A 24727-nucleotide genomic window follows, 5' to 3' on the forward strand; every position below is an offset into this window, starting at 1 on the left:
TGTAGCCTCCCTAAGTCTGTCCCAGTCCAGTGGATAAAAATGTACTGTTAATGGAGTGTTGGTTTCTCTGTTAGGGGATACTGGAGCACTACTGTCCTGCTTGTTTCACTCCTCTGTTCAACAGTGTACTATAGAGCAATGTATAGGGGAAGATGGCAGGAGGCCACAGGAGTATTGGGACAGCAAGTTTTACTTGCCGAGTACCAGATTTTAATGGGTGGTTTTATTCCAGATCTATTGGGTTGGAATATTATGCATTACAAAGAATGACTATGCAGAACAGGGTATCACGTAGCTTCAACTGGCTGTGATCACTCAGTATGTTGATGGTATTCTGAGTGCTTCCCCTGATGAGGAAACCCACAAGTCTGAGTTGCTTCAGCTTTAGAGTGTCTAATAGAAGCAGTTATGATAAGGCCCTTTTGTGTCTAGCATTGTGAAATTTTAACAGGGCCTGGGTGCAATGTTTTTTACAGGGTGAGCACAACTCTTAACAGATCTGCTTAAGGGGGGAGTGCAGTACAAGGACAAGATTGCCTTGGTTCCCGCAGCAAAAGCCGCCTTTAATAATTTGAAACAAGTTCTCTTACAGGTGCTGAGACTGGGGTTTCCTCAGATGGATCAACCATTCCTTTGTATTATTGCAAGTTGCTGACAGAGGCCACCCAAGGAGCCCGCGAGCAGGTCCTGGAGGCGTGGGGACCACCACCTGAAGGAGGGCACAACCTCATCCCAGGAGAGTGGGTGTGGATCAGGAAATTTCCTTCACAGGTTCTCCAGCCCAGGTGGGACGGACCCTACCAGATCCTGTTGACAACCGAGTCTGCGGTTCGAGTGGAAGGAAAAGATCGCTGGATCCACGCGCCACACTGCCGACGAGCCTCATCCCCATTTACAGACTCAGAAAGAAATCATTTCTGTTTATAAGAATAATTGTTGCTGTAGGACTATGTTCCGCAGGAATTAATGATCATCTCTCCCACAAAGGAGAACATGGAATTAATTCCTTTTTAGGCCTCTCCTATCTGACAGCTAAGAAAACCAACCAAAGTGCCTGCTGGGTGTGTGCCACATTACCCAAATATGTACAGGGAGGACTTCCTATGGGAGCCATTCCTTGGCGTCTCGAGGAAGTCATAGGCATGATCATTTGGAGGGATAATTTAGGAGATTTTAATATGACAAACTATGGGGGGTTGCCATAACACGACTTTAACCTGCACAACATTACAATATCTACAGGAGCGAGGCTTAGAGCCCACGAGTTTCACAGGCTCTTACGCTCCTAAATATAACAGAAGCCATACACCACCATACCTGACTCTCAATAAGGAACGTGAGGGAAACATATGTTTTCAGCACACTAATTGGTCTGCACTTGGTTGGATGGAGTCGTTGCAACCTTACCATCGCTGCAAATATATCCACCTCTACCTTCCAAATTCCAGGATGGGATCGGCACACCCCACAATTCAGTATAAGCTTCTTGTTTTCAGAGGCATGGGGAGCGCCAAACGGAACATCTTTCATTTGTGGAAAACGAGCCTACCCATGGTTGCCAGCCCAGTGGTCTGGCTCATGTTATTTAGGATATGTGGTTCCTCATATCCGTGTTCAAATCCACAGCCCCTTCGGACCTAACCACAGACCACAAAGAAAATTGGCTGATTGGGAATATTATTTAGGTATAATATTTCCACAAGCCGGCATGAACTTTCTGAGTCGAGAGTTAATTCAAATGGCCTCGACTTTAGAAGAATTAGCAAATTCTACCTCATCTAGTCTGAAGGCTGTTAATGATGAGATGGTAGCCCTCAGAACAGTGGCCATGCAGAACCGACTAGCTTTAGATTATGTACTGGCGGCCCAAGGAGGAACTTGTGCAGTAATTGACACTGAATGCTGCACATATATTCCTGATAATTCTGAGCACGTCTCAGATCTGGCCCAACACATTTACAATGAGGGACAGAAATATCAGGACTATTATACTGAAAATTGGGGAATTGGGTCTTGGGTAAAGTCTGTGTTTGGGGCCTGGGGTGGAACCTTTTTATAGTGTGTATCTGTAGGAGTAGTATTGTTTATATGTATAATTGTAATCATCACATTCACAAAAACATGTATCACATCTTGCTATAACCGTGGAACGTACAATGACATGGCAATACATACCTGTTCGCCAAGAAAGGAAAGATCTGCCCTGACATTGTATGTATAAAAATAGGCTACACTGACGTATGCCATATTTTATAAGGGGGGAATGAAGAAAGATGTGAAGACGGGGGTTTGAATTTAATCCTTTCTGTAGGGGGTTTAGACTTCTAAGTCACAAGCTGGGGTTTATGGCAGGAAAGGGGGTTAACTGATAAGGATTGCAGATGCAAGCTAGGAACCCCCCTGGGTGTAATGTTAAACTGACCATTTGCCCAGAACATCGTAAACTGGCCAAATACCATGAACCCCCCTCTTTACCATCAGACCGAGTGACGTCAGAAACGGAGAAGAAAACACTATATAACCCAAAAGTTTGTAACAGTACGTTGAACAATACTTCGGTTTTGTTGTTTCTTGCGGGAAACAAGACTTCGGCTTTATTGTTCCTTGCATGCAATAAACTCATCTGTTTTACTTCATCTCAGGATCAAGAACCTTATTTCTTCTGTTACAACACAGCACTGGGGTCCTAGGTTCAATTCCTGCCATCCTGTGTGTGAGGGGTTTACATGTTCTCTCTGGGTTAGATGGTTTTTCTCCATATGTGTGATATGACTCCCTCTCGCACTCCAAAACATACTGGTAAGTTAATTGGTTTATGGGAAAACTGGCCCTGGCGTGTGTGTGTTTGTGTCTGTCTGTCCTGTGATGGACTGGCGCTATGTCCAGGGTGTATTCTGCCTTGTGTCCTTTGCTTACTGGGATAGGCTCCAAATCCTCTGTACTGGATAAAGAGATTAGAAATGGATGGAAGTAAAGGCACTGTGTGGATGGAACTATACACAGTGTTAGAAACCCACGATGAAATGGCAGCATCTCACTGAGAATAAAATATTTTATAGTGCTGGCTTAAGGAAACCTTTCCACCTTTCCACCTCTCTTGCACATCAGTATCCATACCTAGTTATTTAAACAAATTGCCTCTAATTATAAACATCTTAATATGCTGGCTCTGTGGATCCGCATCAGCTATGTTTGCCCATTCCTTCAATTCATGTGCATCCAACACACAGTTCAATGCCAGCAACTACACATAATCTAAAATACAATCCTTATTTCAGTATCTATGTAAACATATAGTCTGTTAACTTCATCATCTTCATCAAAAGTATGCCTAACCCCATTAGGAAGTGTTCTTGTTATAAGTGTATTCCTCAGCTTTCCCCAAATTATCTTCTTCTTGCCAACATCTCTAGTCTTTTATCCTGCAATAACTCAGCCAACACTTAAATCTCCAAAAGCTGCTTGTGTTAATTTCTTTAAATCACAAATATCATGTGTAAATACTGGGCATGTAATACTCTGCATTGTGGAATAATAGTTTATTTTAAAGGGAACTAGAGAAATCAAGAAAGGCTTTTTTTCTAGAATTAATAAATGCACATCCTGTTCACTGGGGAAATTAAATCCACACTGAGCAATCTTCAATATGTTCAGAATATGACGGCAAGAATCCTATCAGGGATGCATTACACCTGTTTTCAAGTCCTTGCACTGGTTACCTATCAGATTTCGAGTCAACTTCAAAATCCTTATCCTCCTTATATACTGTCCTACAACTGTTATTATTGATCACCGAATTATTGTACTTGACATGACTTCATTCAGCCTTTCCTGAACGTCTATGACAGGCAGAGAGAGTGCTGTTTCTGGTGCGATCTTTTGCAGCTGACATTTCACTGTTTTAAACGAACAAGAAATTAGATTGCTCATAAATCAGTTATTCTATATAAACACAGCGTAATTGCCCTCCGAAAATCCTCTTTTTCTTGTTCGTTTTAGAGACCTCGATCGAAACTGATTTTAGATGTCAGAAAGGATTTATTTTCTCTGTATTTCCTACATTGCTTTGTCGAGATTTTAACTTTATATCTAACTTTATATCTAGGCTCAGATTTCAACTATAAATCGTACAGTAATTAATAGCAGTAAATACTGATGTTTTGCGCCCTCTTACCACAAAAATATATGTTTTGTAGCTAGGATTAACTTTATTTCGTACGCGTAGCTACTCCGATTCAGACACCGAACAGTTAAAGATGGCGGCAAATCAGACACCCAGAGGGGGGAGGGGGGGGGCGTCTTCTCGCCTCCATAACTAAAATGCCAAATAGGAGTGGCTTAAGCGACATACACAGTCGTGTAACTGACAGATTGAGGTAGCCTATCGTGTAAATTTCGCTTTGTTGCTGATAGGTTAAGCTTTCGAAACTCTGCCCCAAAGTCATGTGACTGATTTTTCGCCCTGTTTCGTTGGTTAAACGCAATGATCACAAGCACCACCATGGTAACTGGGATGTGTAGTTTTTAATTCCGTTTGAATTATAACTGTACGTACTGTCTTCATATTTGGCCAGGGCTTTAAAGAGAAGGCGCGCCAAAAAATTTCGGTGCCGTCGTCTCCGCTTTAAAGGTACCCCCGTGCTGGAAGAATTTGACCTCGGAACGTTTGCCCAGCGTAGTTATAGTGGACATAAAAACAAGAGTTCGCTGGCATTATATCCTAGAAGACACAGACCGGCACCAGACCGGTAAATGCTTGATGAACTAGGGATTGGACAGTTTCCAAGTGCTTGTACAATCGATGGAAATGTTCAAATAAATGTGCAAAAGAAATAAACAAAATAATCATTTATTTCTTTATCATATTAGCTAGCTAATATCCTCTCTTTGCTAGTTAGTGGCTGTGTTTCTGCGTTGGGTAGCAACGGGTGACTGTTCTCAGGCGGAAGATGTAAACAGCTTAATTTTCGTGTTAAATAATTTTTAAAAATTAAAATTCATTCTATACAGCAATCAAATATTTGGGTACCGTTTCATACAACTTTCATGCTTAAAATGTTTAGGGAGAAATGGAAGACTGGTGTGTATTTTTTCTTTAAACTATCAAGACCAGCCATACACAGTACAGTTTATGTACATACAGTAATGTTTATGTTCCTAAATTAATATCGTTTATGACCTTCAGATGCGTTATGCTCCTCTTCTTTTTATGCTCAGCTACTAAAATTTCCCTTTAGTGGTAAAATTCCATATAAATATTCAAAACTAAGCGGATTGAAATGTTCACAGTAAAGACATTAGTAAAGGTGCACAGTAAAGGCACCACGAGTGCCCCTGTCGGTCATTTTGACCAGCCAATCACTTACCGCGGTGCCCTACGGTGCCCTGCGGGTTGGTTACTGTACTACGGGTTTTTACCGCTCATTTTGAATGGCTGCATCTGTAGGTTGTCTCTCGCAGTGTTCAGGAATTGTATTCCGAAACTGAGTCAGATCAAAAGTTGTAAGAAAAGCACCTATGGTGTCGGTTCTAACAGCTTTATTGATTCGATGTTAAAGGCCGGAAATGGGGCACAAGACACGCGACCGCAAAAAGCGTCGCCATCTGCTTCCAGCTGCAAAATGCCGTTTGCGGACGCTGAAGCATTTGAACTTGAACTTTATTGCCATATGTAACCGGTACTGGTACAATGGAATTCTTACTTACAGAAGGTCTCTCGATTGTAAAACAAGTGTAAAAAACAAGACAAAGTGCAAACAGTGCATCAAGACAATGTACAAACAATAGACAATGTGCAAGTAAACATGTAGACATTTCTTTCCAAGGCAGCGGGTACAAGCGATCTCGCGTTTTAAAACCACCAGGAAAAGAAGAAAAGCACTTTTCCGTGCTTGCGCCAGCACACAACGATGTGAGGAGGACACTGTAGTCGGCAGGATTCGAACCTGCGCGGGGAGACCCCAATGGATTTCTAGTCCATCGCCTTAACCACTCGGCCACAACTACAGCGAGCACCGCTGTTGCTGCGTTCTTGCTACAATCTCACATGGATCGCGAGGCGTCGGCGGAAACATTTTTCAAAGTCAGTCTCCATTAAAAAAAAAACCTTTCCAAAATACAAGCCATGCAGACAGACACGCCTCAGAGGACTTAAGGGTGGCTTCATGTGGGAATGATAAAGCCTCCCCGTCCGGACAGGAAAATGGCACTTTGTTAGACACAAAGAAACAATCAACAACAGACAAATGTCCACAAGCATTTAAGAAGCCGCACCATGTTCTTGCTACAATCACACACGGATCGCGAGACGCCGGCGGAAATCTTTTTCAAAGTCGTTCTCCGTTAAAAAAAAAAAACCTTTCCAAAATACAAACCTTGCAGACAGACACGCCTCAGAGGACTTAAGGGTTGCTTCATGTGGGAATGATAAAGTCTCCCCGTCCGGACAGGAAAATGGCACTTTGTTAGACACAAAAAAACAATCAACAACAGACAAATGTCTACAAGCATTTTAGAAGCCGCACTTGAAATAGCTCTTATATTCGTGTTAGACGCAGGAATCGCCTTTTTATTGAAGCTCTTACGAACGCCATGGAAAGCAAAACAAAGCAAAGCAGAGCAGAACAAAACGAACAAAATAAAACCCTCACGTCCTGCACTTGAATATAATGCCGTTACGTGCCGAAGCGGTATTGGACGTCATCCTAGCACTGCAACCCGGAGCGTACGGTATATGGGAACGAGCACACGTCACGAATCGTCTCTAATCACTCCCTGCACTGTAAGGCGCCTTGAAGCGTGCACCCTCAACATTCATCTTTGCGCATCTGTGAAAGGTAAACTCTTGAGCAAACTCTGAACCAGACGCTCAAACTCCAGCTAGGATTAGGGGTCGCATTCCCATGCTACTTGAACACTTTGTTCAAACCAGGCTGTCCGGACATGAGTTGGCGCGCTCCAGATTTTCTTTTTCTTTTTTTTCCCTCGTACTCGAGGGTCATTTTCCTGTTCCACATGCAATTTCAACATCTTCCTTGGGAGATGTCAAGCCAGCAAGCCACTGCTGTGCTTCAGTGGCCGGTGTGGAGTTCAGTGGCCCTGTTGTACACGGAAAGCACATTGAGCTCCTTGGACATGAAAAGTTCCAGTTAAAAGCCATTTGTCATCCTTTCTCTTGGTGTCGATGTTGCTATTGTATGTAAAGGTGGCAACTTGCTCAGCGAGCAGGCGGAGCGCACAGCGAATGCAGATGTGTCTGAGTTGTGTGTCCAAGTGGCTGCAAAAGGACAGAGCTCGTGGCGCGCTGTGGCTTAGTTGGTTAAAGCGCCTGCCTAGTAAACAGGAGATCCCGGGTCCGAATCCCAGCGGTTCCTTTTTTTGGTCTGTCTTCTCGAACAGGACTGGTCATTATGGACAACCGCCTACGGCTAGACTTAATTAAATGCAAGTATTCATTTCCTGTCTTGAACGACTTGTTTTTCTTAGAATGCAACTTGCAAAACATGAAATGCAAACCTTGCTAATCAGCGCTCGCGGCTGGAAAACAAAAAAGAAGTCAGCAATGTTTTTTCTTTAACCTTAACCCTGCTAATGGAGGAGTTAAACGACCGAGTCTACGCAGCTTAAACGGTCCGCACGTCGGGTTCTTAGCTGAAAGGGTGGTAAATCAGGCTCACCCAGTCCTTAATCTTTTAAAGAGGATAAAAAATTGAACCTAGTCGCCACATCACATACATCCTGTTCAATGATAAGAAGGTGACATCTGTCCTCGCTCCAGAGTAAATCACACGTTGAGGGCATTTTTTTTCCACTTTACCGTGAGTCGGGCTCGGCTGCACACAGGCGAGAGCAGAGCAATGAGGTCACGGGGACAGGGGAGTCACACGCTGGCGGTTTGAACACGCGGAAGATCACTGAGGGATCTACAGTATATGGACCCTCTGTGCGCCACCCGTCCAAACTCTGGACTCTGAATCCTGCCATCCGAGTTTAGATCTCGGCGGAACCTGAGCCGCAGTTCCTTCTTAAAACGTAATCTGGTGAGCATTTCTAGAATCGTACTTGTATAGATGCAGCCTTTAATGTGTTGCTAGGTTAAAATTGATGACTTCTTGAACTTCAGTAGGCAATTGCCCTCTTGATTTCGGATTTAATTGCTTTACTACAGGGGTGCTTTTATGATGACAGAGTCATGTTCAGGTACTTTGCTGGATGGAGGAAGCTCATTTCGGACTCTGTGATCTGCTCACCTGGAAAGGTCTGCTGTACTACTACAAGAGAGAAGTAGAGTCTGGAAGAAGGGACAATTTTATGATGCTTTGGAAGAAAGTGTTTTTTTTTTCTTTGAAATCGAAATGAATCAGAATATCAGTGCAAAGGACAAACTCTTGGTTTGGTTTAAAGAGATATGGTTTTAAACAGACACAATGTAGAAAACAGGTGTTTCTCACTTTTGGAAAAGAATGGACCGGGGGTAATGTTTTACTAGTTGCAGTGCTGAGCTCAGTGGGTTGCAGTCGTGCAGTGTGACACCAGGGCCAGTGGCGCAATGGATAACGCGTCTGACTACGGATCAGGAGATTGTAGGTTCGACTCCTGCCTGGCTCGGGTCACTTTTAAACGCATCAGGCTACTCCCTAAGTAGCCTGTGCTACTTACTGTATGTGGGTGTAATCGTACCCAGTACGAGATTTCCTTCATGTAAATGAACTGCACCTGGGCTCAGTACGGTGCTGAGAGCCCAGCGTTGCTGTTCTAATTAGCACGCACTGCATCGGCTATGAACCCGAACATTTCAATTATTCCGATCAGTAAGTCAACACGTAGTCCACATGAAAGGTAGAAATATTCTCTTGTCTGTCTCTTGTTTGTATATAACTGAATGTCCCTGACAATGTACTGTTAGTTTTAATTGAAGAACGGCATTTGTGTTCAAATATAGCAGACAAGTTTACGTAACTGCTCATGCGACACTCAGTTGTAATTAGTCAAGAAATAAAGTCGAACAACAGCTGAGGGTTTGAATGTGAACGTATCAGATTGCAGCGCCTTTTACTTCCATTGACAAATGATAGAGATTCGAAGAGAGATCCTTCAGACTGGCAAGCAAACCCACGGCTTTTTCGGTTTTCTATCTAGGCAACGTTGGTGTCTGCAATAGCATAAATGAAAGCACGATGCAATTTCTGTGGCTACATTTGTTGCACTTCATGCACAGTAAGAGTGTTTCTAACACCAAATAAAAACTCAACAATTAGCGATCACGCCTTCTCCTCAGTTAACCCACTGAAACCCTCGCTGATAAGAGTTCTTTACTGCGTGCTTTACGAGCACCTATCTTGTCGGTTCTTTGAGCTTTATTGATCCGATTTTCAAAGGCATAAGTAGAGCACCAGACGTGCGAACGCAAAATGTGTGGTTATCTGAAGAATTGATTTCCATGGCAGCGGGTCCAAGCGATTTAGCGTTTTTATAGTACCAGAAAAGGAGAAGCGGCACTTCGCCTCTGCCGCGCAGGCACACTACAACGTGCGGCAGCCGCCGTAGACGGCAGGATTTGAACCTGCGCGGGGAGTCCCCACCAGATTTCGAGTCCATCGCCTTAACCACTCGGCCACGACTACGGTGAGCTTGCCACTGAAGTGGGCAGCTTTCCTCACACATGCAGTGCAATGTACTGTAGTGTTCCCGTTCACTCAATTCGCAGTTCTGCATCAGACCTCTAACTCGTTTCCTAAGTCTTGGTCAGCTTGAATTTAAGCCACGAACCATGCTTCTACTGTATAAACGTCTAGAGGAATCACAAACTATTTGAAAGGCCATGATTCCAGGGGGAACTGACAAAGTCTATCTCTAAACACCTAGCGCAGTCTCTCGAGAGACTGTCAAAAATCTCTTTCTCCATTTGCGTTGCAAGTAATTGGAAACACAGTCTCAACCCAGAGTCACTTGGCAGTAGCGGCACTTAACCACTGTTATTGTCACTGCTTGATACCAACGTTAGCCTACTATACCATGTTCAGCCACCGCTGGAAAACGTACTGCTCTAGTACCACACGTGTCAGACATGGAGAGCGACAAGTGTGTGATTTGAACCCATGCATGCAGAGCACAATGTATCAGTAGTCCATCGCCTTAACCACTCAGCCACGACTACAGCAAACGCTGCTATTGCTGCATTCTTGCTACAATCTCACATGGATCGCGAGACGCCGGCGTAAATCTTTTTCAAAGTCGTTCTCCGTTAAAAAAAAAAACCTTTCCAAAATACAAACCTTGCAGACAGACACGCCTCCGAGGAATTAAGGGTTGCTTCATGTGGGAATGATAAAGTCTCCCCGTCCGGACAGGAAAATGGCACTTTGTTAGACACAAAAAAACAATCAACAACAGACAAATGTCTACAAGCATTTTAGAAGCCGCACTTGAAATAGCTCTTACATTCGTGTTAGACGCAGGAATCGCCTTTTTATTGACGCTCTTACGAACGCCATGGAAAGCAAAACAAAGCAAAACAGAGCAGAACAAAACGAACAAAATAAAACCCTTATGTCCTGCACTTGAATATAATGCCGTTACGTGCCGAAGCGGTATTGGACGTCATCCTAGCACTGCAACCCGGGGCGTACGGTATATGGGAATGAGCACACGTCACGAATCGTCTCTAATCACTCCCTGCACTGTAAGGCGCCTTGAAGCGTGCACCCTCAACATTCATCTTTGCGCATCTGTGAAAGGTAAACTCTTGAGCAAACTCTGAACCAGACGCTCAAACTCCAGCTAGGATTAGGGGTAGCATTCCCACGCTACTTGAACACTTTGTTTACGCTCAGTGCTGGATTTTGGGAACTTTAGGACGAGTGGGACTTTTCTCCTATCTGTCAATTCGTTTTGTTTTGGAGACTCTTGGCTGTCTGTGTTGTATAGTGCAGCGTGAAGAAAACGTTTTCGAAAACTGTGCCGGCTCAAAAGTTGTAAGAAATCCTCTCCAGCTCTTTTAAGTCTCTTCAGTTTTGTCATTTAAAGTGAAACTAGATGTATAACTGGAGCCTCACTTATGCAAATATTGCAAATTTACATAAGTGAGGCTCCAGTTCGACATCTAGTTTCACTTTATATGACAGAAGTACATCAGACTGCACCGGACTGAGGGATCACTTCCGGTTATTTTTACCATCTTAAGCATTTGAAATCCTCCCCTAGGCAGTTGTGACACTTTATCTTGGCTCCACCTAGGACACTCTTCAATCACTTCTCTCTTCTCCCGCAACACTCTCGTCTGTCGGCAGTATGTGGCATCTTTGCATTACCACCAATCTCACCACGGCAAGCAAGCAACGGGTTTTGGCAAGACAGGAGGAGACTGCCTGGCCCGAACGGGGATTGAACCCGCGACCTTGGCGTTAATAGCACCACGCTGTAACCAACTGAGCTAACAGGCCTCGTGCCCACTGTCCTCTCTGTGCTGCAAAAAATGGAATTCAGGGAAGTTTCTTTTGTCCTTCTTTGAATAGAAAGCCCTGCGATTCAGTGTACGGGCTTTCTCGTGCTGTTTAATGGTTCTTGTAAACCAAATCCTACACTGGCCTGAAGTGCCCCCCCATTTCACAGCATTTTTCAGCTGATTTCAAATGTACCTAAAGGAGAAGCATTATTGAAGACCATCAATTACCAAGAGCTTTTGTCAAAGGTTTTGGTGGTCACTTTTAATGACCACAGAGAGCTATGACCTCGGTTTTACATCTCATCCAAAAGACAGCGCCTTTTTACCACACAGCGTCTCCGTCACTATACTGGGGCATTGGGACCCGCACAGACCTCAGGGTGAGCACCCCACCGCTGGCTCCATTAACACCGCTTCAAGCTGTAAGCTTTGCTTTTCCCTGTAGGTCACCCTCATCCGGGTACTGACCTGGCTCACAGCTTCTAAGCTTCAGTGGGTTTTCAGTTGCGAGTTGAAAGGGGATGCAAGTTATGGAGCCGCTCGCTGCAAAAGCCACTGCATTGGCCAGGAATCGAACCCGGGCCTCCCACGTGGCAGGCAAGAATTCTACCACTGAACCACCAATGCACGCTGCAAGCATCTACAAAAAAGACGCTTTTTTACCACTCTGAGCTGGATGTTGGGTCCCAAGGGAACTTCTGGACGAGTGAGAATTTTCTGCTATCAAAATTTGGTTTCGGAGACTTTTGGCAGCCTACAGATGCAGCCATTCAAAATGCGTGGGCGATACCGCATTATTTTGCGGTACGCTGTACGCAGTCTACCGCAAGCTACCGGTAAATACCGCGAGTTACCGTAAATTCTCCTATAATACGACAAGCAAAATAATAGTATCCGGAATTTCCGCAAGGTGGAGCTAATAAAGCTCAACCTCTCATGTTTGAGCTGTGGCCATCAAAGTCTTTAACGAAGATATTACTAATAGTATTAATAATGAATGACCTTGGACAAGCTGTAAGTGTAAACTCAAAGTATTGCCCTGGTCAACATTCTTTTTTTCATTGACCGTCTTTGTAAAAGTAACACCACAGCATTTCGCAATCACGCATTTGTTTCCAATCATGCAAAGTACAGTAATTTTTGAGAATCGATTCACCATGCCTTTCACATGCTCATAAAAGAGATTGATTTAGGAACATAAACATATTACCGTATGAAAACTGTACTGTATACAGTATGTATATGTATATTTAATGTCTTAACTGTGCCCGTTTAAGTATTGAATATTCATATCTGATTTTACCACTGAAGGGAAATCTTAGTAGCTGAGCATAAAAAGAATAGGAGCATACTGCAACGCGTGTGAAGGCCATAAACGATATTAATTTTGGAACATAAACATACAGTATATGGCTGGTCTCGGTACTTTAAAGAAAACATACACGAAACATGGTTTCATTATGACCAGAATCGGTCTTGATATATTTTTAACTTGATTTACAGTATTTGAGAGGTATGTCTTAACACCGATACTACAGTGCTTAAGTACTGCTCACGTATATGTTTCTAGGTTTATATTATGCATTTCATACGGTCAAATTACTTTTGAGCAACTAATAAGAAGCGCGAAACGGTATGCGTTTTAGTTTCGTTTTGTGCTGGGACCCGTGGATTGATTAGAGATATCAAGTACATACAAGTCATTTTTTAAATGTTGTAGTTCGTCTTGAAAAAATGTTACGAGTACATCATCTATCAACAATTACACAGGTTCTGTTTCCATATTGCGGATTTTGGTTACGTAATATTATTTTCTAGATTTCACGTTGTGAATATATGATTTGGGCAAACAGAGCCGCAAAGAAGTACATTATGGGTTGTTGTTGTTTTTTTTGCAGTTTTATCTAGAACAAGCGATGCTTAAACCTTTGTCTGATTCTTGTGAAACTATCCACATGACAGTTACAGGACCTAGGAGTTGACTTCAGTGATGTCACTGATGGGATGTTTCTAAAAATCCATCCTCTGTAAAACGTCTTCTCTAGATATGTATTCGCTAATGAAGTATTCGCTAATGAAGCTGTGTGTTCTGAGCCTGGATCTCTACATTTCTGTATGAACCAGCTTAGAGGGCTAAAGACAGCTTGTGTTTAAATTGAGTGTAAGGCAATTTATGCTTCTAAAGTTATGGTCAGCATTTATTATTGTACTGTGCTGTAAACTTGTTCTGTGCCTAGTCACATTATTTTATAGCGTTTTTATAGTGTTATCAAATCCGGTGGCGCTGTGTGTTAGTTTCCTGACTCCCATGTCACATGGTCTGTGATTGAAACCTGTGAAACCGGTTTAATTCGTCACAGCCAGCACTCCGGCAGAGAGGGGGTTGTACTCGTAAAGTAGAAGCAGGCGAGATTTCCAGCGAAAGACACCTCCCCCCCACCCTCATACGATTCAAATTGTTGTAATGTTTCATAGCCGTTCAGGGACGCCAAATATGTAACGTTGTGGCTCTCTGAAGGCACTAGTTCTGTAGGGTTTGGGCATTTACTGAGACAATTATTAATTGTAGCAGTAAATCACAAAGTTGATTCTTTTGATGGCTTTAGAATCCAACCATGCGATATAACTCAAACAACGCACACGCACAGGTACTAATACACGAGGATACATTTATTAATACATAGAATATGCATGTAAACCTAACAGATCTTATCGAGAGGGTTATCAGAATACAAAAGGTATATATTCAATCAGTTACAAAGAGTTACATATATCAAGAGGACATACGTTCAGTATATCATTCATTAAGACCGTTTCGTAAAGTGAACTTGGTTACAACTTCTACATTAGATACCCAAAACAAGTACATAACTCTTAGGAATTAAATTGATATCAACTGGTTGGGATAACAATTGAATTCTCGAGCTGTAATGCATTGAAGTTGAATACTCATCCCATTTCTGGGGATTCAGATCTCCTGCGGGCACAAAGAAACAGTTGCAGGCTGTTGCTGTCCAATCCGCACTGTCTGGCTCGGTGCCAGGTTGTGCTGTGCGGCTCGCGACAGTGCGCTGCTGATGCTCACTGACCGGCTAGTTAGTGTTGGTTTTAACTAGCAAAGTTTGTGCACAGGAGAAAAGATGACTGTGGGTCCCAGCAAGTCAGGAAGAGGACCGGTTCGCTCCTGACGAAGAGCTAGTTCTGAATAGTGATTCAGCTGTCCACAGTTCTGACCTGTTCACGAGGCCTGCTGCTGGTTACTCTCTGGCAACCTCCACTCTAGACTCTTAGAACAAAGGAAAGTTCTGGCACTCGGACACACTGGCCGTTCCGTGGTTGTCCGGGCTGAGTCTCAGGATGGTCAGGAGGCGCGCTGCGAGAATGTCCTGCCCTTGGGAGCCTTCTGCTCCTGGGCCGTCCTGCCCTGGAATTCTCCTTTGAATTCCCTTTAGAACAGTCCACAGAATCCTCTCCAGAATCTTACTGAATCTTACTGAATCTCCCCTTCTGAATCTCCAGGCCTGTGTTGCCTGTTTTTACCTGGAGGAACTTCAGCTCGTTGATTGGCTGAAAGTTCCATGGGCATCAGAGTCCCACGTGGGTTACTCAGCCCTACCAGTCCCTGATTGGTTGATCAAGGTGAGATATGAGTCACTTACTCCTGACACTTAGTAATGCAGTCCAGATGTCCAACTGGCACTCCCTAGACAGATAGGCGCCAATGGATGACCATTGATCATGATAGCCAGACTTAGCTAAGTGCATCCCCCTTTGGGAGCTGTCCTAGGAAACCTTAAATCACCCTGCACTAATGGTCTCTCTGTGGCTGCACCACAGAGATGAACAGAGAAATGGGGCCTCATTTGGGAAGCTCAGAAACACTTAATTCTGCCTTATTATTAAGCCTCGCCGCTACATATCCCCCCTTTTTGAAGGTCACGAGGTCCTGAGGCATTGTTGCCTTCAAAACAAAACAGAGTTAAGTGATGTCCCTTGCCATTAGAACATTAATCTTAAATGTCCACATTACTCCTCGAGAATTCATACCAGAACCAGCATTGGATACAAACAGGATGAATAACATCTGGAGTATGTATAAACACGGTAGGAGACATTATCTAAGTCTAGGAATTACACATCAGGAAGCTCACTGTCAATATCTGATACCTCTGTAGTAGATATTTGGGGAGAAGTCACTTCCTTTCTTTTGACATGCTACCTTTGACTCATTCATGCTACCCAGAGTACATCTTGATGTAAGAGTACAGCTTTCAGAGTACACTGTCAGTCATTATCCAGCTTCCCAGCAGCAGTGTTACAATAACACCGGTTCCTGTTCCCAGCCCCCCTGATGAACCACAACACCTGTGTTGGGCACCTGCCAGGGTGGTTTGGAGGTTTGTTCCATTAAAGCAAACTCAACTACCTGTACCTCTTCAGGGCCTACTGTTTCTTGGATTTCTATCCAATTCAATAGTGTGGCACCTGAAGGTATCCATGACCTCAAGTATGGTCTTATGTTGTCTGGTTCCAGACAGTACAGTGTTAAGTCACCAAGCTGTACTATGGCCTCCTCGGGAACTTACAGGAAACTGTTTGGTTAGGTAGCTGCTTTGTGGTAGCTGTATCATACCTGTCACAAGTCATAGTGTCAGTTAAATGTGGTGTGCTGACCAGCCATTTACTTCCCACCTGCTCTTCATGGGGTTCATTAACCTCCCTCTGCTAGTTAGTAGCTTTACACCCTTCATTGGTGAATCGTTTAGACACAGCCAATGGATAGCTTTGGTAGCCATACCCATCTCAAGATTTGGAACCAAATTCAATCTTGGATTGCCTTCTGGGTGAGCTATGAGCGATGGGGTTAATGTCACATACTCCTCTACTGAGAAGAGTGGAATCAAGTGGGTTGGGATTTTGTGCCGTGGTTAGACTGGCTACAGTGGCACCAAGCTCCCTTAACAGGTCTTGTGTCAACATTCTGGCCTGTTGCACACAAGCATAAACCCACTGTATAACACCAACAATCATGTCCACTGGTTGGGGAATAAGGTTTAACCCTGTTGCATAGGAAGTTGCCTGTAGGATTTTCCCTAAGCTTTCCAACTTTTGCTGCTGTTGATACAGTCTGTCACTACCTTCTGGCATCTCTGACACCTGCCTTCTTGGGGCAGTCAGGGTGAGAGTGCCAGTAGCACACAAACCTACCAGAAAAAGCAAACGTGCAACAGTGGCGGCAGCAATCAGTCCTCCCAAAAGTCTTTTCGGGTGGCTGACCCCAGTCATCTCCTTCTGAGTGACTGTTGTCTTTCTAAGCTGGCGCAGCATGTACATGGTGTCTTTCTCAGTATGCCATGTGGCATCTTGGGCACCAACATCCTGGAAATCTGGGGAGATCTGACGCAGCGGCTGATGCTGCTCCTCCATTTCCAGGGCATCTGCTTTTTCGATTTGTTCATGCCTGTGCTCTAGGAAACCTGCAGGGGGCGGTGCAGCGGTGGAGCATGCCTGACCCTTGGCTGAGTGGTCATCTGGAGCACCTGAGTGATCTGGGATTGTTACCCCATTCTCACTGTTCAGGTCCACCCTGCACACTTCCTGATTGAGGAATCCCTCTATCGGCATGTTTACAATCGTTCGCTGGGCGTGGGTGTAGGACACCTGCTCGCTCCCCCCTTCCCTCGCTAGGGGTTCAGGGAGCTGCCCCAGCACTGGGATAGCTAGTTCATTGTCTTTGAACTTACTATCACCCACCAGGCCCATGTCAGTGCAGGCAGGGATTCTGACACCCCTCTTTGCGATGTCCTGCACTGGCAGGCGGGTGACTTGACCATCCAGCTCCAGTCTGGCTGAACCACTGTTGGTCAGACTCAGACTGACAGACTGAGCTGGTGGCTGTAAGAAAACCGGCTCGGCTTTCATTCCCTGTCCCTTCTGGGGGACTGGGTGTGTTGGCAACCCTGCCGTTGAGGCAGGAACAATCAGGTCAGTCTCACTCACTACCTGGTAGTTGTGAGAAATAATGTTACCTGACTGCAGGTTCCCTGGGTCACAGCAGAGGGAATCGGCATCTGGGATCAGGTGTGTCCACAGCGCAGTAGTCTCAGCGTCCAGCTGGACCTCCTGTCTAACCTGTGAATGTTGCACCAGGGGCACCTGGTGGTGGCCCTGTGACAGCTGCTCAAGCAGATCCTCACTAATAGAGGACCTCTCAGGGCTAAGGGTGAGGGCTACATCACCAACCTGCTCTCCTGCCATCTGGATCCCTTCCACCACTGCGGGGTGGTGGTCCTGACCCCTCTTGGGTGCCAGGGTGCACAGGGAAAGCTCCTTTTCATCGCCAGGTGGGGAGATCTGCTCCTCTTTAGGGATGTAAAAGGGGTGTGCTTTACCTGGTGGATCAGGCGGCTGCTTGGAGCACCGCTCCTGTGGCATGGAGGCTGTTGTGACCTTGGCCAGGGCACGACTTCCCTGTATATCTGGGAAACAAGATAATATTTTTATTTCTTGTCCAGAGGGAACAGAAGGAATCTCCGCATAGGCTTCTGTGTTCGGTGGGCACTGTGTGAGCACAGTCTGCCTCTTGGCCCCCCTTTCCTTCTGTACAGAAGGCTTAGGAGCCTTGACCTGTTTCCACACTTTGCCTTTCTGGTGATCCACCAAAGGTTCCACTCTGAGTCACATGCCCTTTTCTTTTTCAACCCGTTTGAGCTTGCCGTGTGACATCAAACACCTTTCAACCTCAGTGTCAATCAGTGTCTCACTGGGTAAGACATCTCCCATGGCAGCCTTGAGGTAAAAGCTTCCTGCTTTTCCTCTGTGTTTTACTGCCTGCTCTGTGACTTCAGGGGTGGAGTCAGCACTCGCTTGGGAGTGGCTGGCCTCATCCAGGCAGGAACCCTTCCGCTCAATCAGATAGACTGAGGGAGTGGGAGGGGGCGGGTCTCCGCCTCCTCCAGTGGAGAGTATCAGCTCATTCACGCTTCCGGCAGCCTTGGGGAGCGGTTGTCCCTGTCCTAATAAAGCTTGTTCAAGCCTGGCCAGGCGGGTGGCTACTGAATCCTTTTGTTCAGCTTTTTCTAGCCCTTTCCCTCCCCCGGTGCTCTCATGGCACTTAGGACGCTGGGTGCGGTCCTGTGTGCCTGCTTTGGAACGGGGCTTAGCCAGCTCAGGAGCCTGTGCTCCTTCGAGCAGGGGGGAATTAACCCTGCTGGCTCTGACGGCGAACACAGTCGCTTTAGCAGCTTTTTGCTCAGAGCGACTTTGGACATCATACTCCCAGGCTTTCTGCACGAATCTCTTAATATCAGTCATTTTCATGGTCTGTGCATCTTTATGCATTAAGATCATCTTTCTGACTGATGGGTGGAGATTCGCAATGAATAAACCCTTGAAATGTGTGTTCTCTTCGCAACCCTCATCATTTCGCCCTGCAAAATAAGTTCGTCTAAGTCTCTCGTAATATTCGCGAGGGGACTCTGCTCTCTCGTGCTTAATGTTAAGGGCGGCGGCTATCGCGGCAGTCGGGTCAATAAACGCACTGTATTCTTCGATAAGTGCTTGACACAGCTCTTCAAAGTCATTACAGACTTCTTTCATCTGCCTAGCCATCCACTCATGTACGGCTCTGCTGGTAGTTTTCCTGACCAGAAACACTTTCTCCTGTTCTGTGGCGTTTGGCAGGTACTGCAGGGTATACCTGAGGTCCTGAATATAACTCTCGATATTATTCTCTGACACTGCGGGGTCAAATCTCTCTATGTCCTTCGCTAGCTCTCTCAGAGAATGGAGGTTTATTCTCCTAGCTTCTCCGCTGACGGAGATATGACGGAGATCGTGGTCAGACTTGTCACTGCTAGAGAGAGTGCTTAATAGCGACTCGAATTCAGACCTTTTAGCAACCATCGTTAAACTTAAAGAGTATTACTTTTCAGTACGAAATCACAGTTTTACCACAGAAAACCACAAGATCAAGTATGCAATCAACCCGGTAGATTGCAAAAGATCACAAAACAATCAAGCACTGCTTAAAGAGCAAGGGGAACTTTTTTCCTTTCGGCTTTCAGCACACTGTATTGTCGTGTATGAAACCCGCGGCGTTTTATATGAATTATTCCGCTTGGTTGATTCATTTCAGTCTTGCCACGCCGGTCCAGGGACGCCAAATATGTAGTGTTTCATAGCCGTTCAGGGACGCCAAATATGTAATCATAGTGGCTCTCTGAAGGCACCAGTTCTGTAGGGATTGGGCATTTACTGTGACAATTATCAATTGTAGCAGTAAATCACAAAGTTGATTCTTTTGATGGCTTTAGAATCCAACCATGCGACATAACTCAAACAACGCACACGCACAGGTACTAATACACGAGGATACATTTATTAATACATAGAATATGCATGTAAACCTAACAGATCTTATCGAGAGGGTTATCAGAATACAAAAGGTATATATTCAATCAGTTACAAAGAGTTACATATATCAAGAGGACATACGTTCAGTATATCATTCATTAAGACCGTTTCGTAAAGTGAACTTGGTTACAACTTCTACATTAGATACCCAAAACAAGTACATAACTCTTAGGAATTAAATTGATATCAACTGGTTGGGATAACAATTGAATTCTCGAGCTGTAATGCATTGAAGTTGAATACTCATCCAATTTCTGGGGATTCAGATCTCCTGCGGGCACAAAGAAACAGTTGCAGGCTGTTGCTGTCCAATCCGCGCTGTCTGGCTCGGTGCCAGGTTGTGCTGTGCGGCTCGCGACGGTGCGCTGCTGATGCTCACTGACCGGCTAGTTAGTGTTGGTTTTAACTAGCAAAGTTTGTGCACAGGAGAAAAGATGACTGTGGGTCCCAGCAAGTCAGGAAGAGGACCGGTTCGCTCCTGACGAAGAGCTAGTTCTGAATAGTGATTCAGCTGTCCACAGTTCTGACCTGTTCACGAGGCCTGCTGCTGGTTACTCTCTGGCAACCTCCACTCTAGACTCTTAGAACAAAGGAAAGTTCTGGCACTCGGACACACTGGCCGTTCCGTGGTTGTCCGGGCTGAGTCTCAGGATGGTCAGGAGGCGCGCTGCGAGAATGTCCTGCCCTTGGGAGCCTTCTGCTCCTGGGCCGTCCTGCCCTGGAATTCTCCTTTGAATTCCCTTTAGAACAGTCCACAGAATCCTCTCCAGAATCTTACTGAATCTTACTGAATCTCCCCTTCTGAATCTCCAGGCCTGTGTTGCCTGTTTTTACCTGGAGGAACTTCAGCTCGTTGATTGGCTGAAAGTTCCATGGGCATCAGAGTCCCACGTGGGTTACTCAGCCCTACCAGTCCCTGATTGGTTGATCAAGGTGAGATATGAGTCACTTACTCCTGACACTTAGTAATGCAGTCCAGATGTCCAACTGGCACTCCCTAGACAGATAGGCGCCAATGGATGACCATTGATCATGATAGCCAGACTTAGCTAAGTGCATCCCCCTTTGGGAGCTGTCCTAGGAAACCTTAAATCACCCTGCACTAATGGTCTCTCTGTGGCTGCACCACAGAGATGAACAGAGAAATGGGGCCTCATTTGGGAAGCTCAGAAACACTTAATTCTGCCTTATTATTAAGCCTCGCCGCTACATTGTATTACAGCATTGTAATTACACATTGTAATTGTATTACACATTGTACACATGCTTAAAAGAGAAGAGAGAAAATGCAAGCCTTCTTCAGGTGTGAGGGTCTTCTGCTCAGAATGAAACGCTAAAATGTAATGTAGGCTCTGAATGGGTTCAATTATGATTTGGGCTTGATTAAGGTCGCTGCCTTTCATCTAAAACCCTACTTGAATCCTTCGAAACTAAAAATCAGTGTTAGTGAGTTCTAAATAAAGAGGTATCCAGGTAACAGTGAAACGGGCGGACAGTCTGGGGAGATCGCCCGTTTTCCATGCACCCCTTGGTGTTTCTCTCGCTCTCTCTCGGGTCACCTGATCATTAGCTCGAAAGATTTCAGTGCTTTGTGTATATTCTAATGGTAGTGGGGGCAGGGTGTGTGGGAACAGGTTTGGTTGAAATTGCATTGGAGATCTATGTTCTTCACACCTGAAACATTTTCTCTGAAAGCATTTTCTTCGCAGTTTAACCGATCTTGTTACAGCATGTTACAGTTTACTATTATTAACCATATTAATTTTAAGTGCTTAATGCCATTTTTTGACCAGGCACGAATATTCTTAAGTCCATATCTTCGCAAGGGAATCAGTGCGAATTGCAATACTAATTAAATTAAAACTACTAACTACTAACTAATACTAATTAAAACAAACCAGAAACGTGTTGTTCTGTCTAATGACATTACAAGTGGAAAGATTACAGATTTTAATCGTCTTTAATTTTGTTACGTTATACATTTTAGAAACGTTTCATCCATACAAACACCACAAAACTATTTTCGGTTGTATTTCTGAATAGTATGTTACACTTAGTTCACTGTTTTAAATACATCTAATTAAGAAAGTTAGGTGTTAGCATAAACTATTAGCAATCAATAATATTAAATTTAGCACTGTAATAAGCTGTTGCACTTTCCCCCACATCTTGTAAAAATATATTTTCATTGTTCAAATATACATTAAGTCTGACTATCATATAATAAGTTAAATACAAAACTAAAGAAAAAATAGGGTTAAATATAATTCAAAATATTTTGCTAACAATGTTAACTGTTTATGAATAATAAAATGTATTAACTAAGGAGTAGGATGGCACAGTTGTTAGTATGTTTTTTGTTTTGTTTCTTTTTCATAAATACAACAGTAGTACCTGATGTCTCAGTGGCTTTCAAAATTAAATTATGCATGCAAACCTGTGAACTAGAAAGATAACTAAGATACCCATCCATTTATAATGGTGGCGAAGTGGTTAGCATTGTTATCTTGCAGCACTGGGGTCCTAGGTTCAATTCCTGCCATCCTGTGTGTGTGGGGTTTACATGTTCTCTCTGGGTTACATGGTTTTTCTCCATATGTGTGATATGACTCCCTCTCGCACTCCAAAACATACTGGTAAGTTAATTGGTTTATGGGAAAACTGGCCCTGGTGTGTGTGTGTTTGTGTCTGTCTGTCCTGTGATGGACTGGCGCTATGTCCAGGGTGTATTCTGCCTTGTGTCCGTTGCTTACTGGGATAGGCTCCAAATCCTCTGTACTGGATAAAGAGATTAGAAATGGATGGAAGTAAAGGCACTGTGTGGATGGAACTATACACAGTGTTAGAAACCCACGATGAAATGGCAGCATCTCACTGAGAATAAAATATTTTATAGTGCTGGCTTAAGGAAACAGCCTTTCCACCTCTCTTGCACATCAGTATCCATACCTAGTTATTTAAACAAATTGCCTCTAATTATAAACATCTTAATATGCTGGCTCTGTGGATCCGCATCAGCTATGTTTGCCCATTCCTTCAATTCATGTGCATCCAACACACAGTTCAATGCCAGCAACTACACATAATCTAAAATACAATCCTTATTTCAGTATCTATGTAAACATATAGTCTGTTAACTTCATCATCTTCATCAAAAGTATGCCTAACCCCATTAGGAAGTGTTCTTGTTATAAGTGTATTCCTCAGCTTTCCCCAAATTATCTTCTTCTTGCCAACATCTCTAGTCTTTTATCCTGCAATAACTCAGCCAACACTTAAATCTCCAAAAGCTGCTTGTGTTAATTTCTTTAAATCACAAATATCATGTGTAAATACTGGCCATGTAATACTCTGCATTGTGGAATAATAGTTTATTTTAAAGGGAACTAGAGAAATCAAGAAAGGCTTTTTTTCTAGAATTAATAAATGCACATCCTGTTCACTGGGGAAATTAAATCCACACTGAGCAATCTTCAATATGTTCAGAATATGACAGCAAGAATCCTATCAGGGATGCATTACACCTGTTTTCAAGTCCTTGCACTGGTTACCTATCAGATTTCGAGTCAACTTCAAAATCCTTATCCTCCTTATACAGATGCAGCCATTCAAAGTGCGCGTTACAGACACGTACCGCAGGTGGCGTCGCTCAGTGTGACGCAAGATGAAGCGTGGCACCGCAGTACGTGATTGGTTGACCAACAGGGGCACTCGTGGTTCGTTGGTTTGTCGTAGAAAGACTTACAGTACAGTAAACGTCTTTGCTGTGCCCGTTGTAGATATTGAATTTTACCACTGAAGGGAAATCTTAGTAGCTGAGCATAAAAAGAATAGGAGCATACTGTAACGCGTGTGAAGGCCATAAATGATATTAATTTTGGAACATAGACATACAGTATATAGCTTTTCTTGGTACTTTAAAGAAAAAAATACACACCAGTATTCCATTTCTCCCTAACGATTTTAAGCATCGAAGTATTTAACTAGCATGTGAAATAGCGTGTGAAAAAGTGGTAGTTTTAAGCTTTTCTGCTAATATAATATGGAATCGCGTATCTAAAGAATTTAATAACGGTATTCGTGTGCTGCGACAGGGCTGTGTAGGGCTGTTTCGCCTGCTTGTCCATCCGTGCTGTCTTGTAGCCGACTGGTTTAGGTGCGTAACTACCAGCTGGCAGGTTGTGTGTTTGAATCCAGCTGGTGCTAGACTTTTCTTTTAACAAACATTTCTTCGAAAAAATAGAATAGCGATATTCTGGACAATCAATTGACTTTTATATTTCAAAATATCGTAACATGATCGATATTTGCGATATTTTGAACATATCTTCCCTTCTGACAGTGGCTCCTGCTTCTATTGTGTGTGTGTGTGCAACAGAGTAAATTTTTATAGAGAAATGGAGGCTGGACAGTATGCGTTACAATATAAACATTTATATTGATTTAAATCGTGTTCTGATTTAAATCGCAAACGCGTGTTTAATTATATGTGTTTTTTAATCATAATCAGGCTAATGCAACATAAATTGATACAGTATCTTTGTCTTCTAAGTATCTTAATAAACTTTCAGCATAGCTTTCTACCCGTCAAGATTTATATTTCTTGGGATTTTGGGATCAAATGTGGAAGGATTAGATTATAATCGTTTTTATTTGTCAAATACGTGATTGTATTTCTGAATGTTATGTGACACCTACAGTAGTTCACTGCTTTAAATACATCGAATTAAGAAACTTATGTGTAGCACTTTAGAACTTTTTTCTGAACCAGGGAAAATCTGATCATGTTTCTCTATAACAATAATAAAAAACTTTATTTTACATATCGCCTTTAAAAGTGGCATCTCAAAGCAATACAGTAGATCGAAA

General features: G+C 43.7%; 4 non-coding genes across 4 annotated transcripts; 1 reads left to right on the top strand and 3 right to left on the bottom strand.

Annotated features, from left to right (window-relative positions):
• Positions 1-5924: 5924 nt before the first annotated feature.
• Positions 5925-6006, bottom strand: trnas-aga (transfer RNA serine (anticodon AGA)). The gene has a single exon. It is a non-coding gene; the product is annotated as a tRNA-Ser (tRNA).
• Positions 6007-8534: 2528 nt separating this feature from the next.
• trnar-acg (transfer RNA arginine (anticodon ACG)) lies at positions 8535-8607 on the top strand. Its single transcript has one exon. It is a non-coding gene; the product is annotated as a tRNA-Arg (tRNA).
• Positions 8608-9541: 934 nt separating this feature from the next.
• Positions 9542-9623, bottom strand: trnas-cga (transfer RNA serine (anticodon CGA)). The gene has a single exon. It is a non-coding gene; the product is annotated as a tRNA-Ser (tRNA).
• A 1744-nt stretch (positions 9624-11367) lies between these two features.
• trnan-auu (transfer RNA asparagine (anticodon AUU)) lies at positions 11368-11441 on the bottom strand. Its single transcript has one exon. It is a non-coding gene; the product is annotated as a tRNA-Asn (tRNA).
• Between the last annotated feature and the right edge of the window lie 13286 nt (positions 11442-24727).

This window comes from Atractosteus spatula, unplaced genomic scaffold, assembly GCF_055471065.1.
Source record: "Atractosteus spatula isolate fAtrSpa1 unplaced genomic scaffold, fAtrSpa1.hap1 Scaffold_74, whole genome shotgun sequence".
NCBI lineage: Eukaryota > Metazoa > Chordata > Actinopteri > Semionotiformes > Lepisosteidae > Atractosteus > Atractosteus spatula.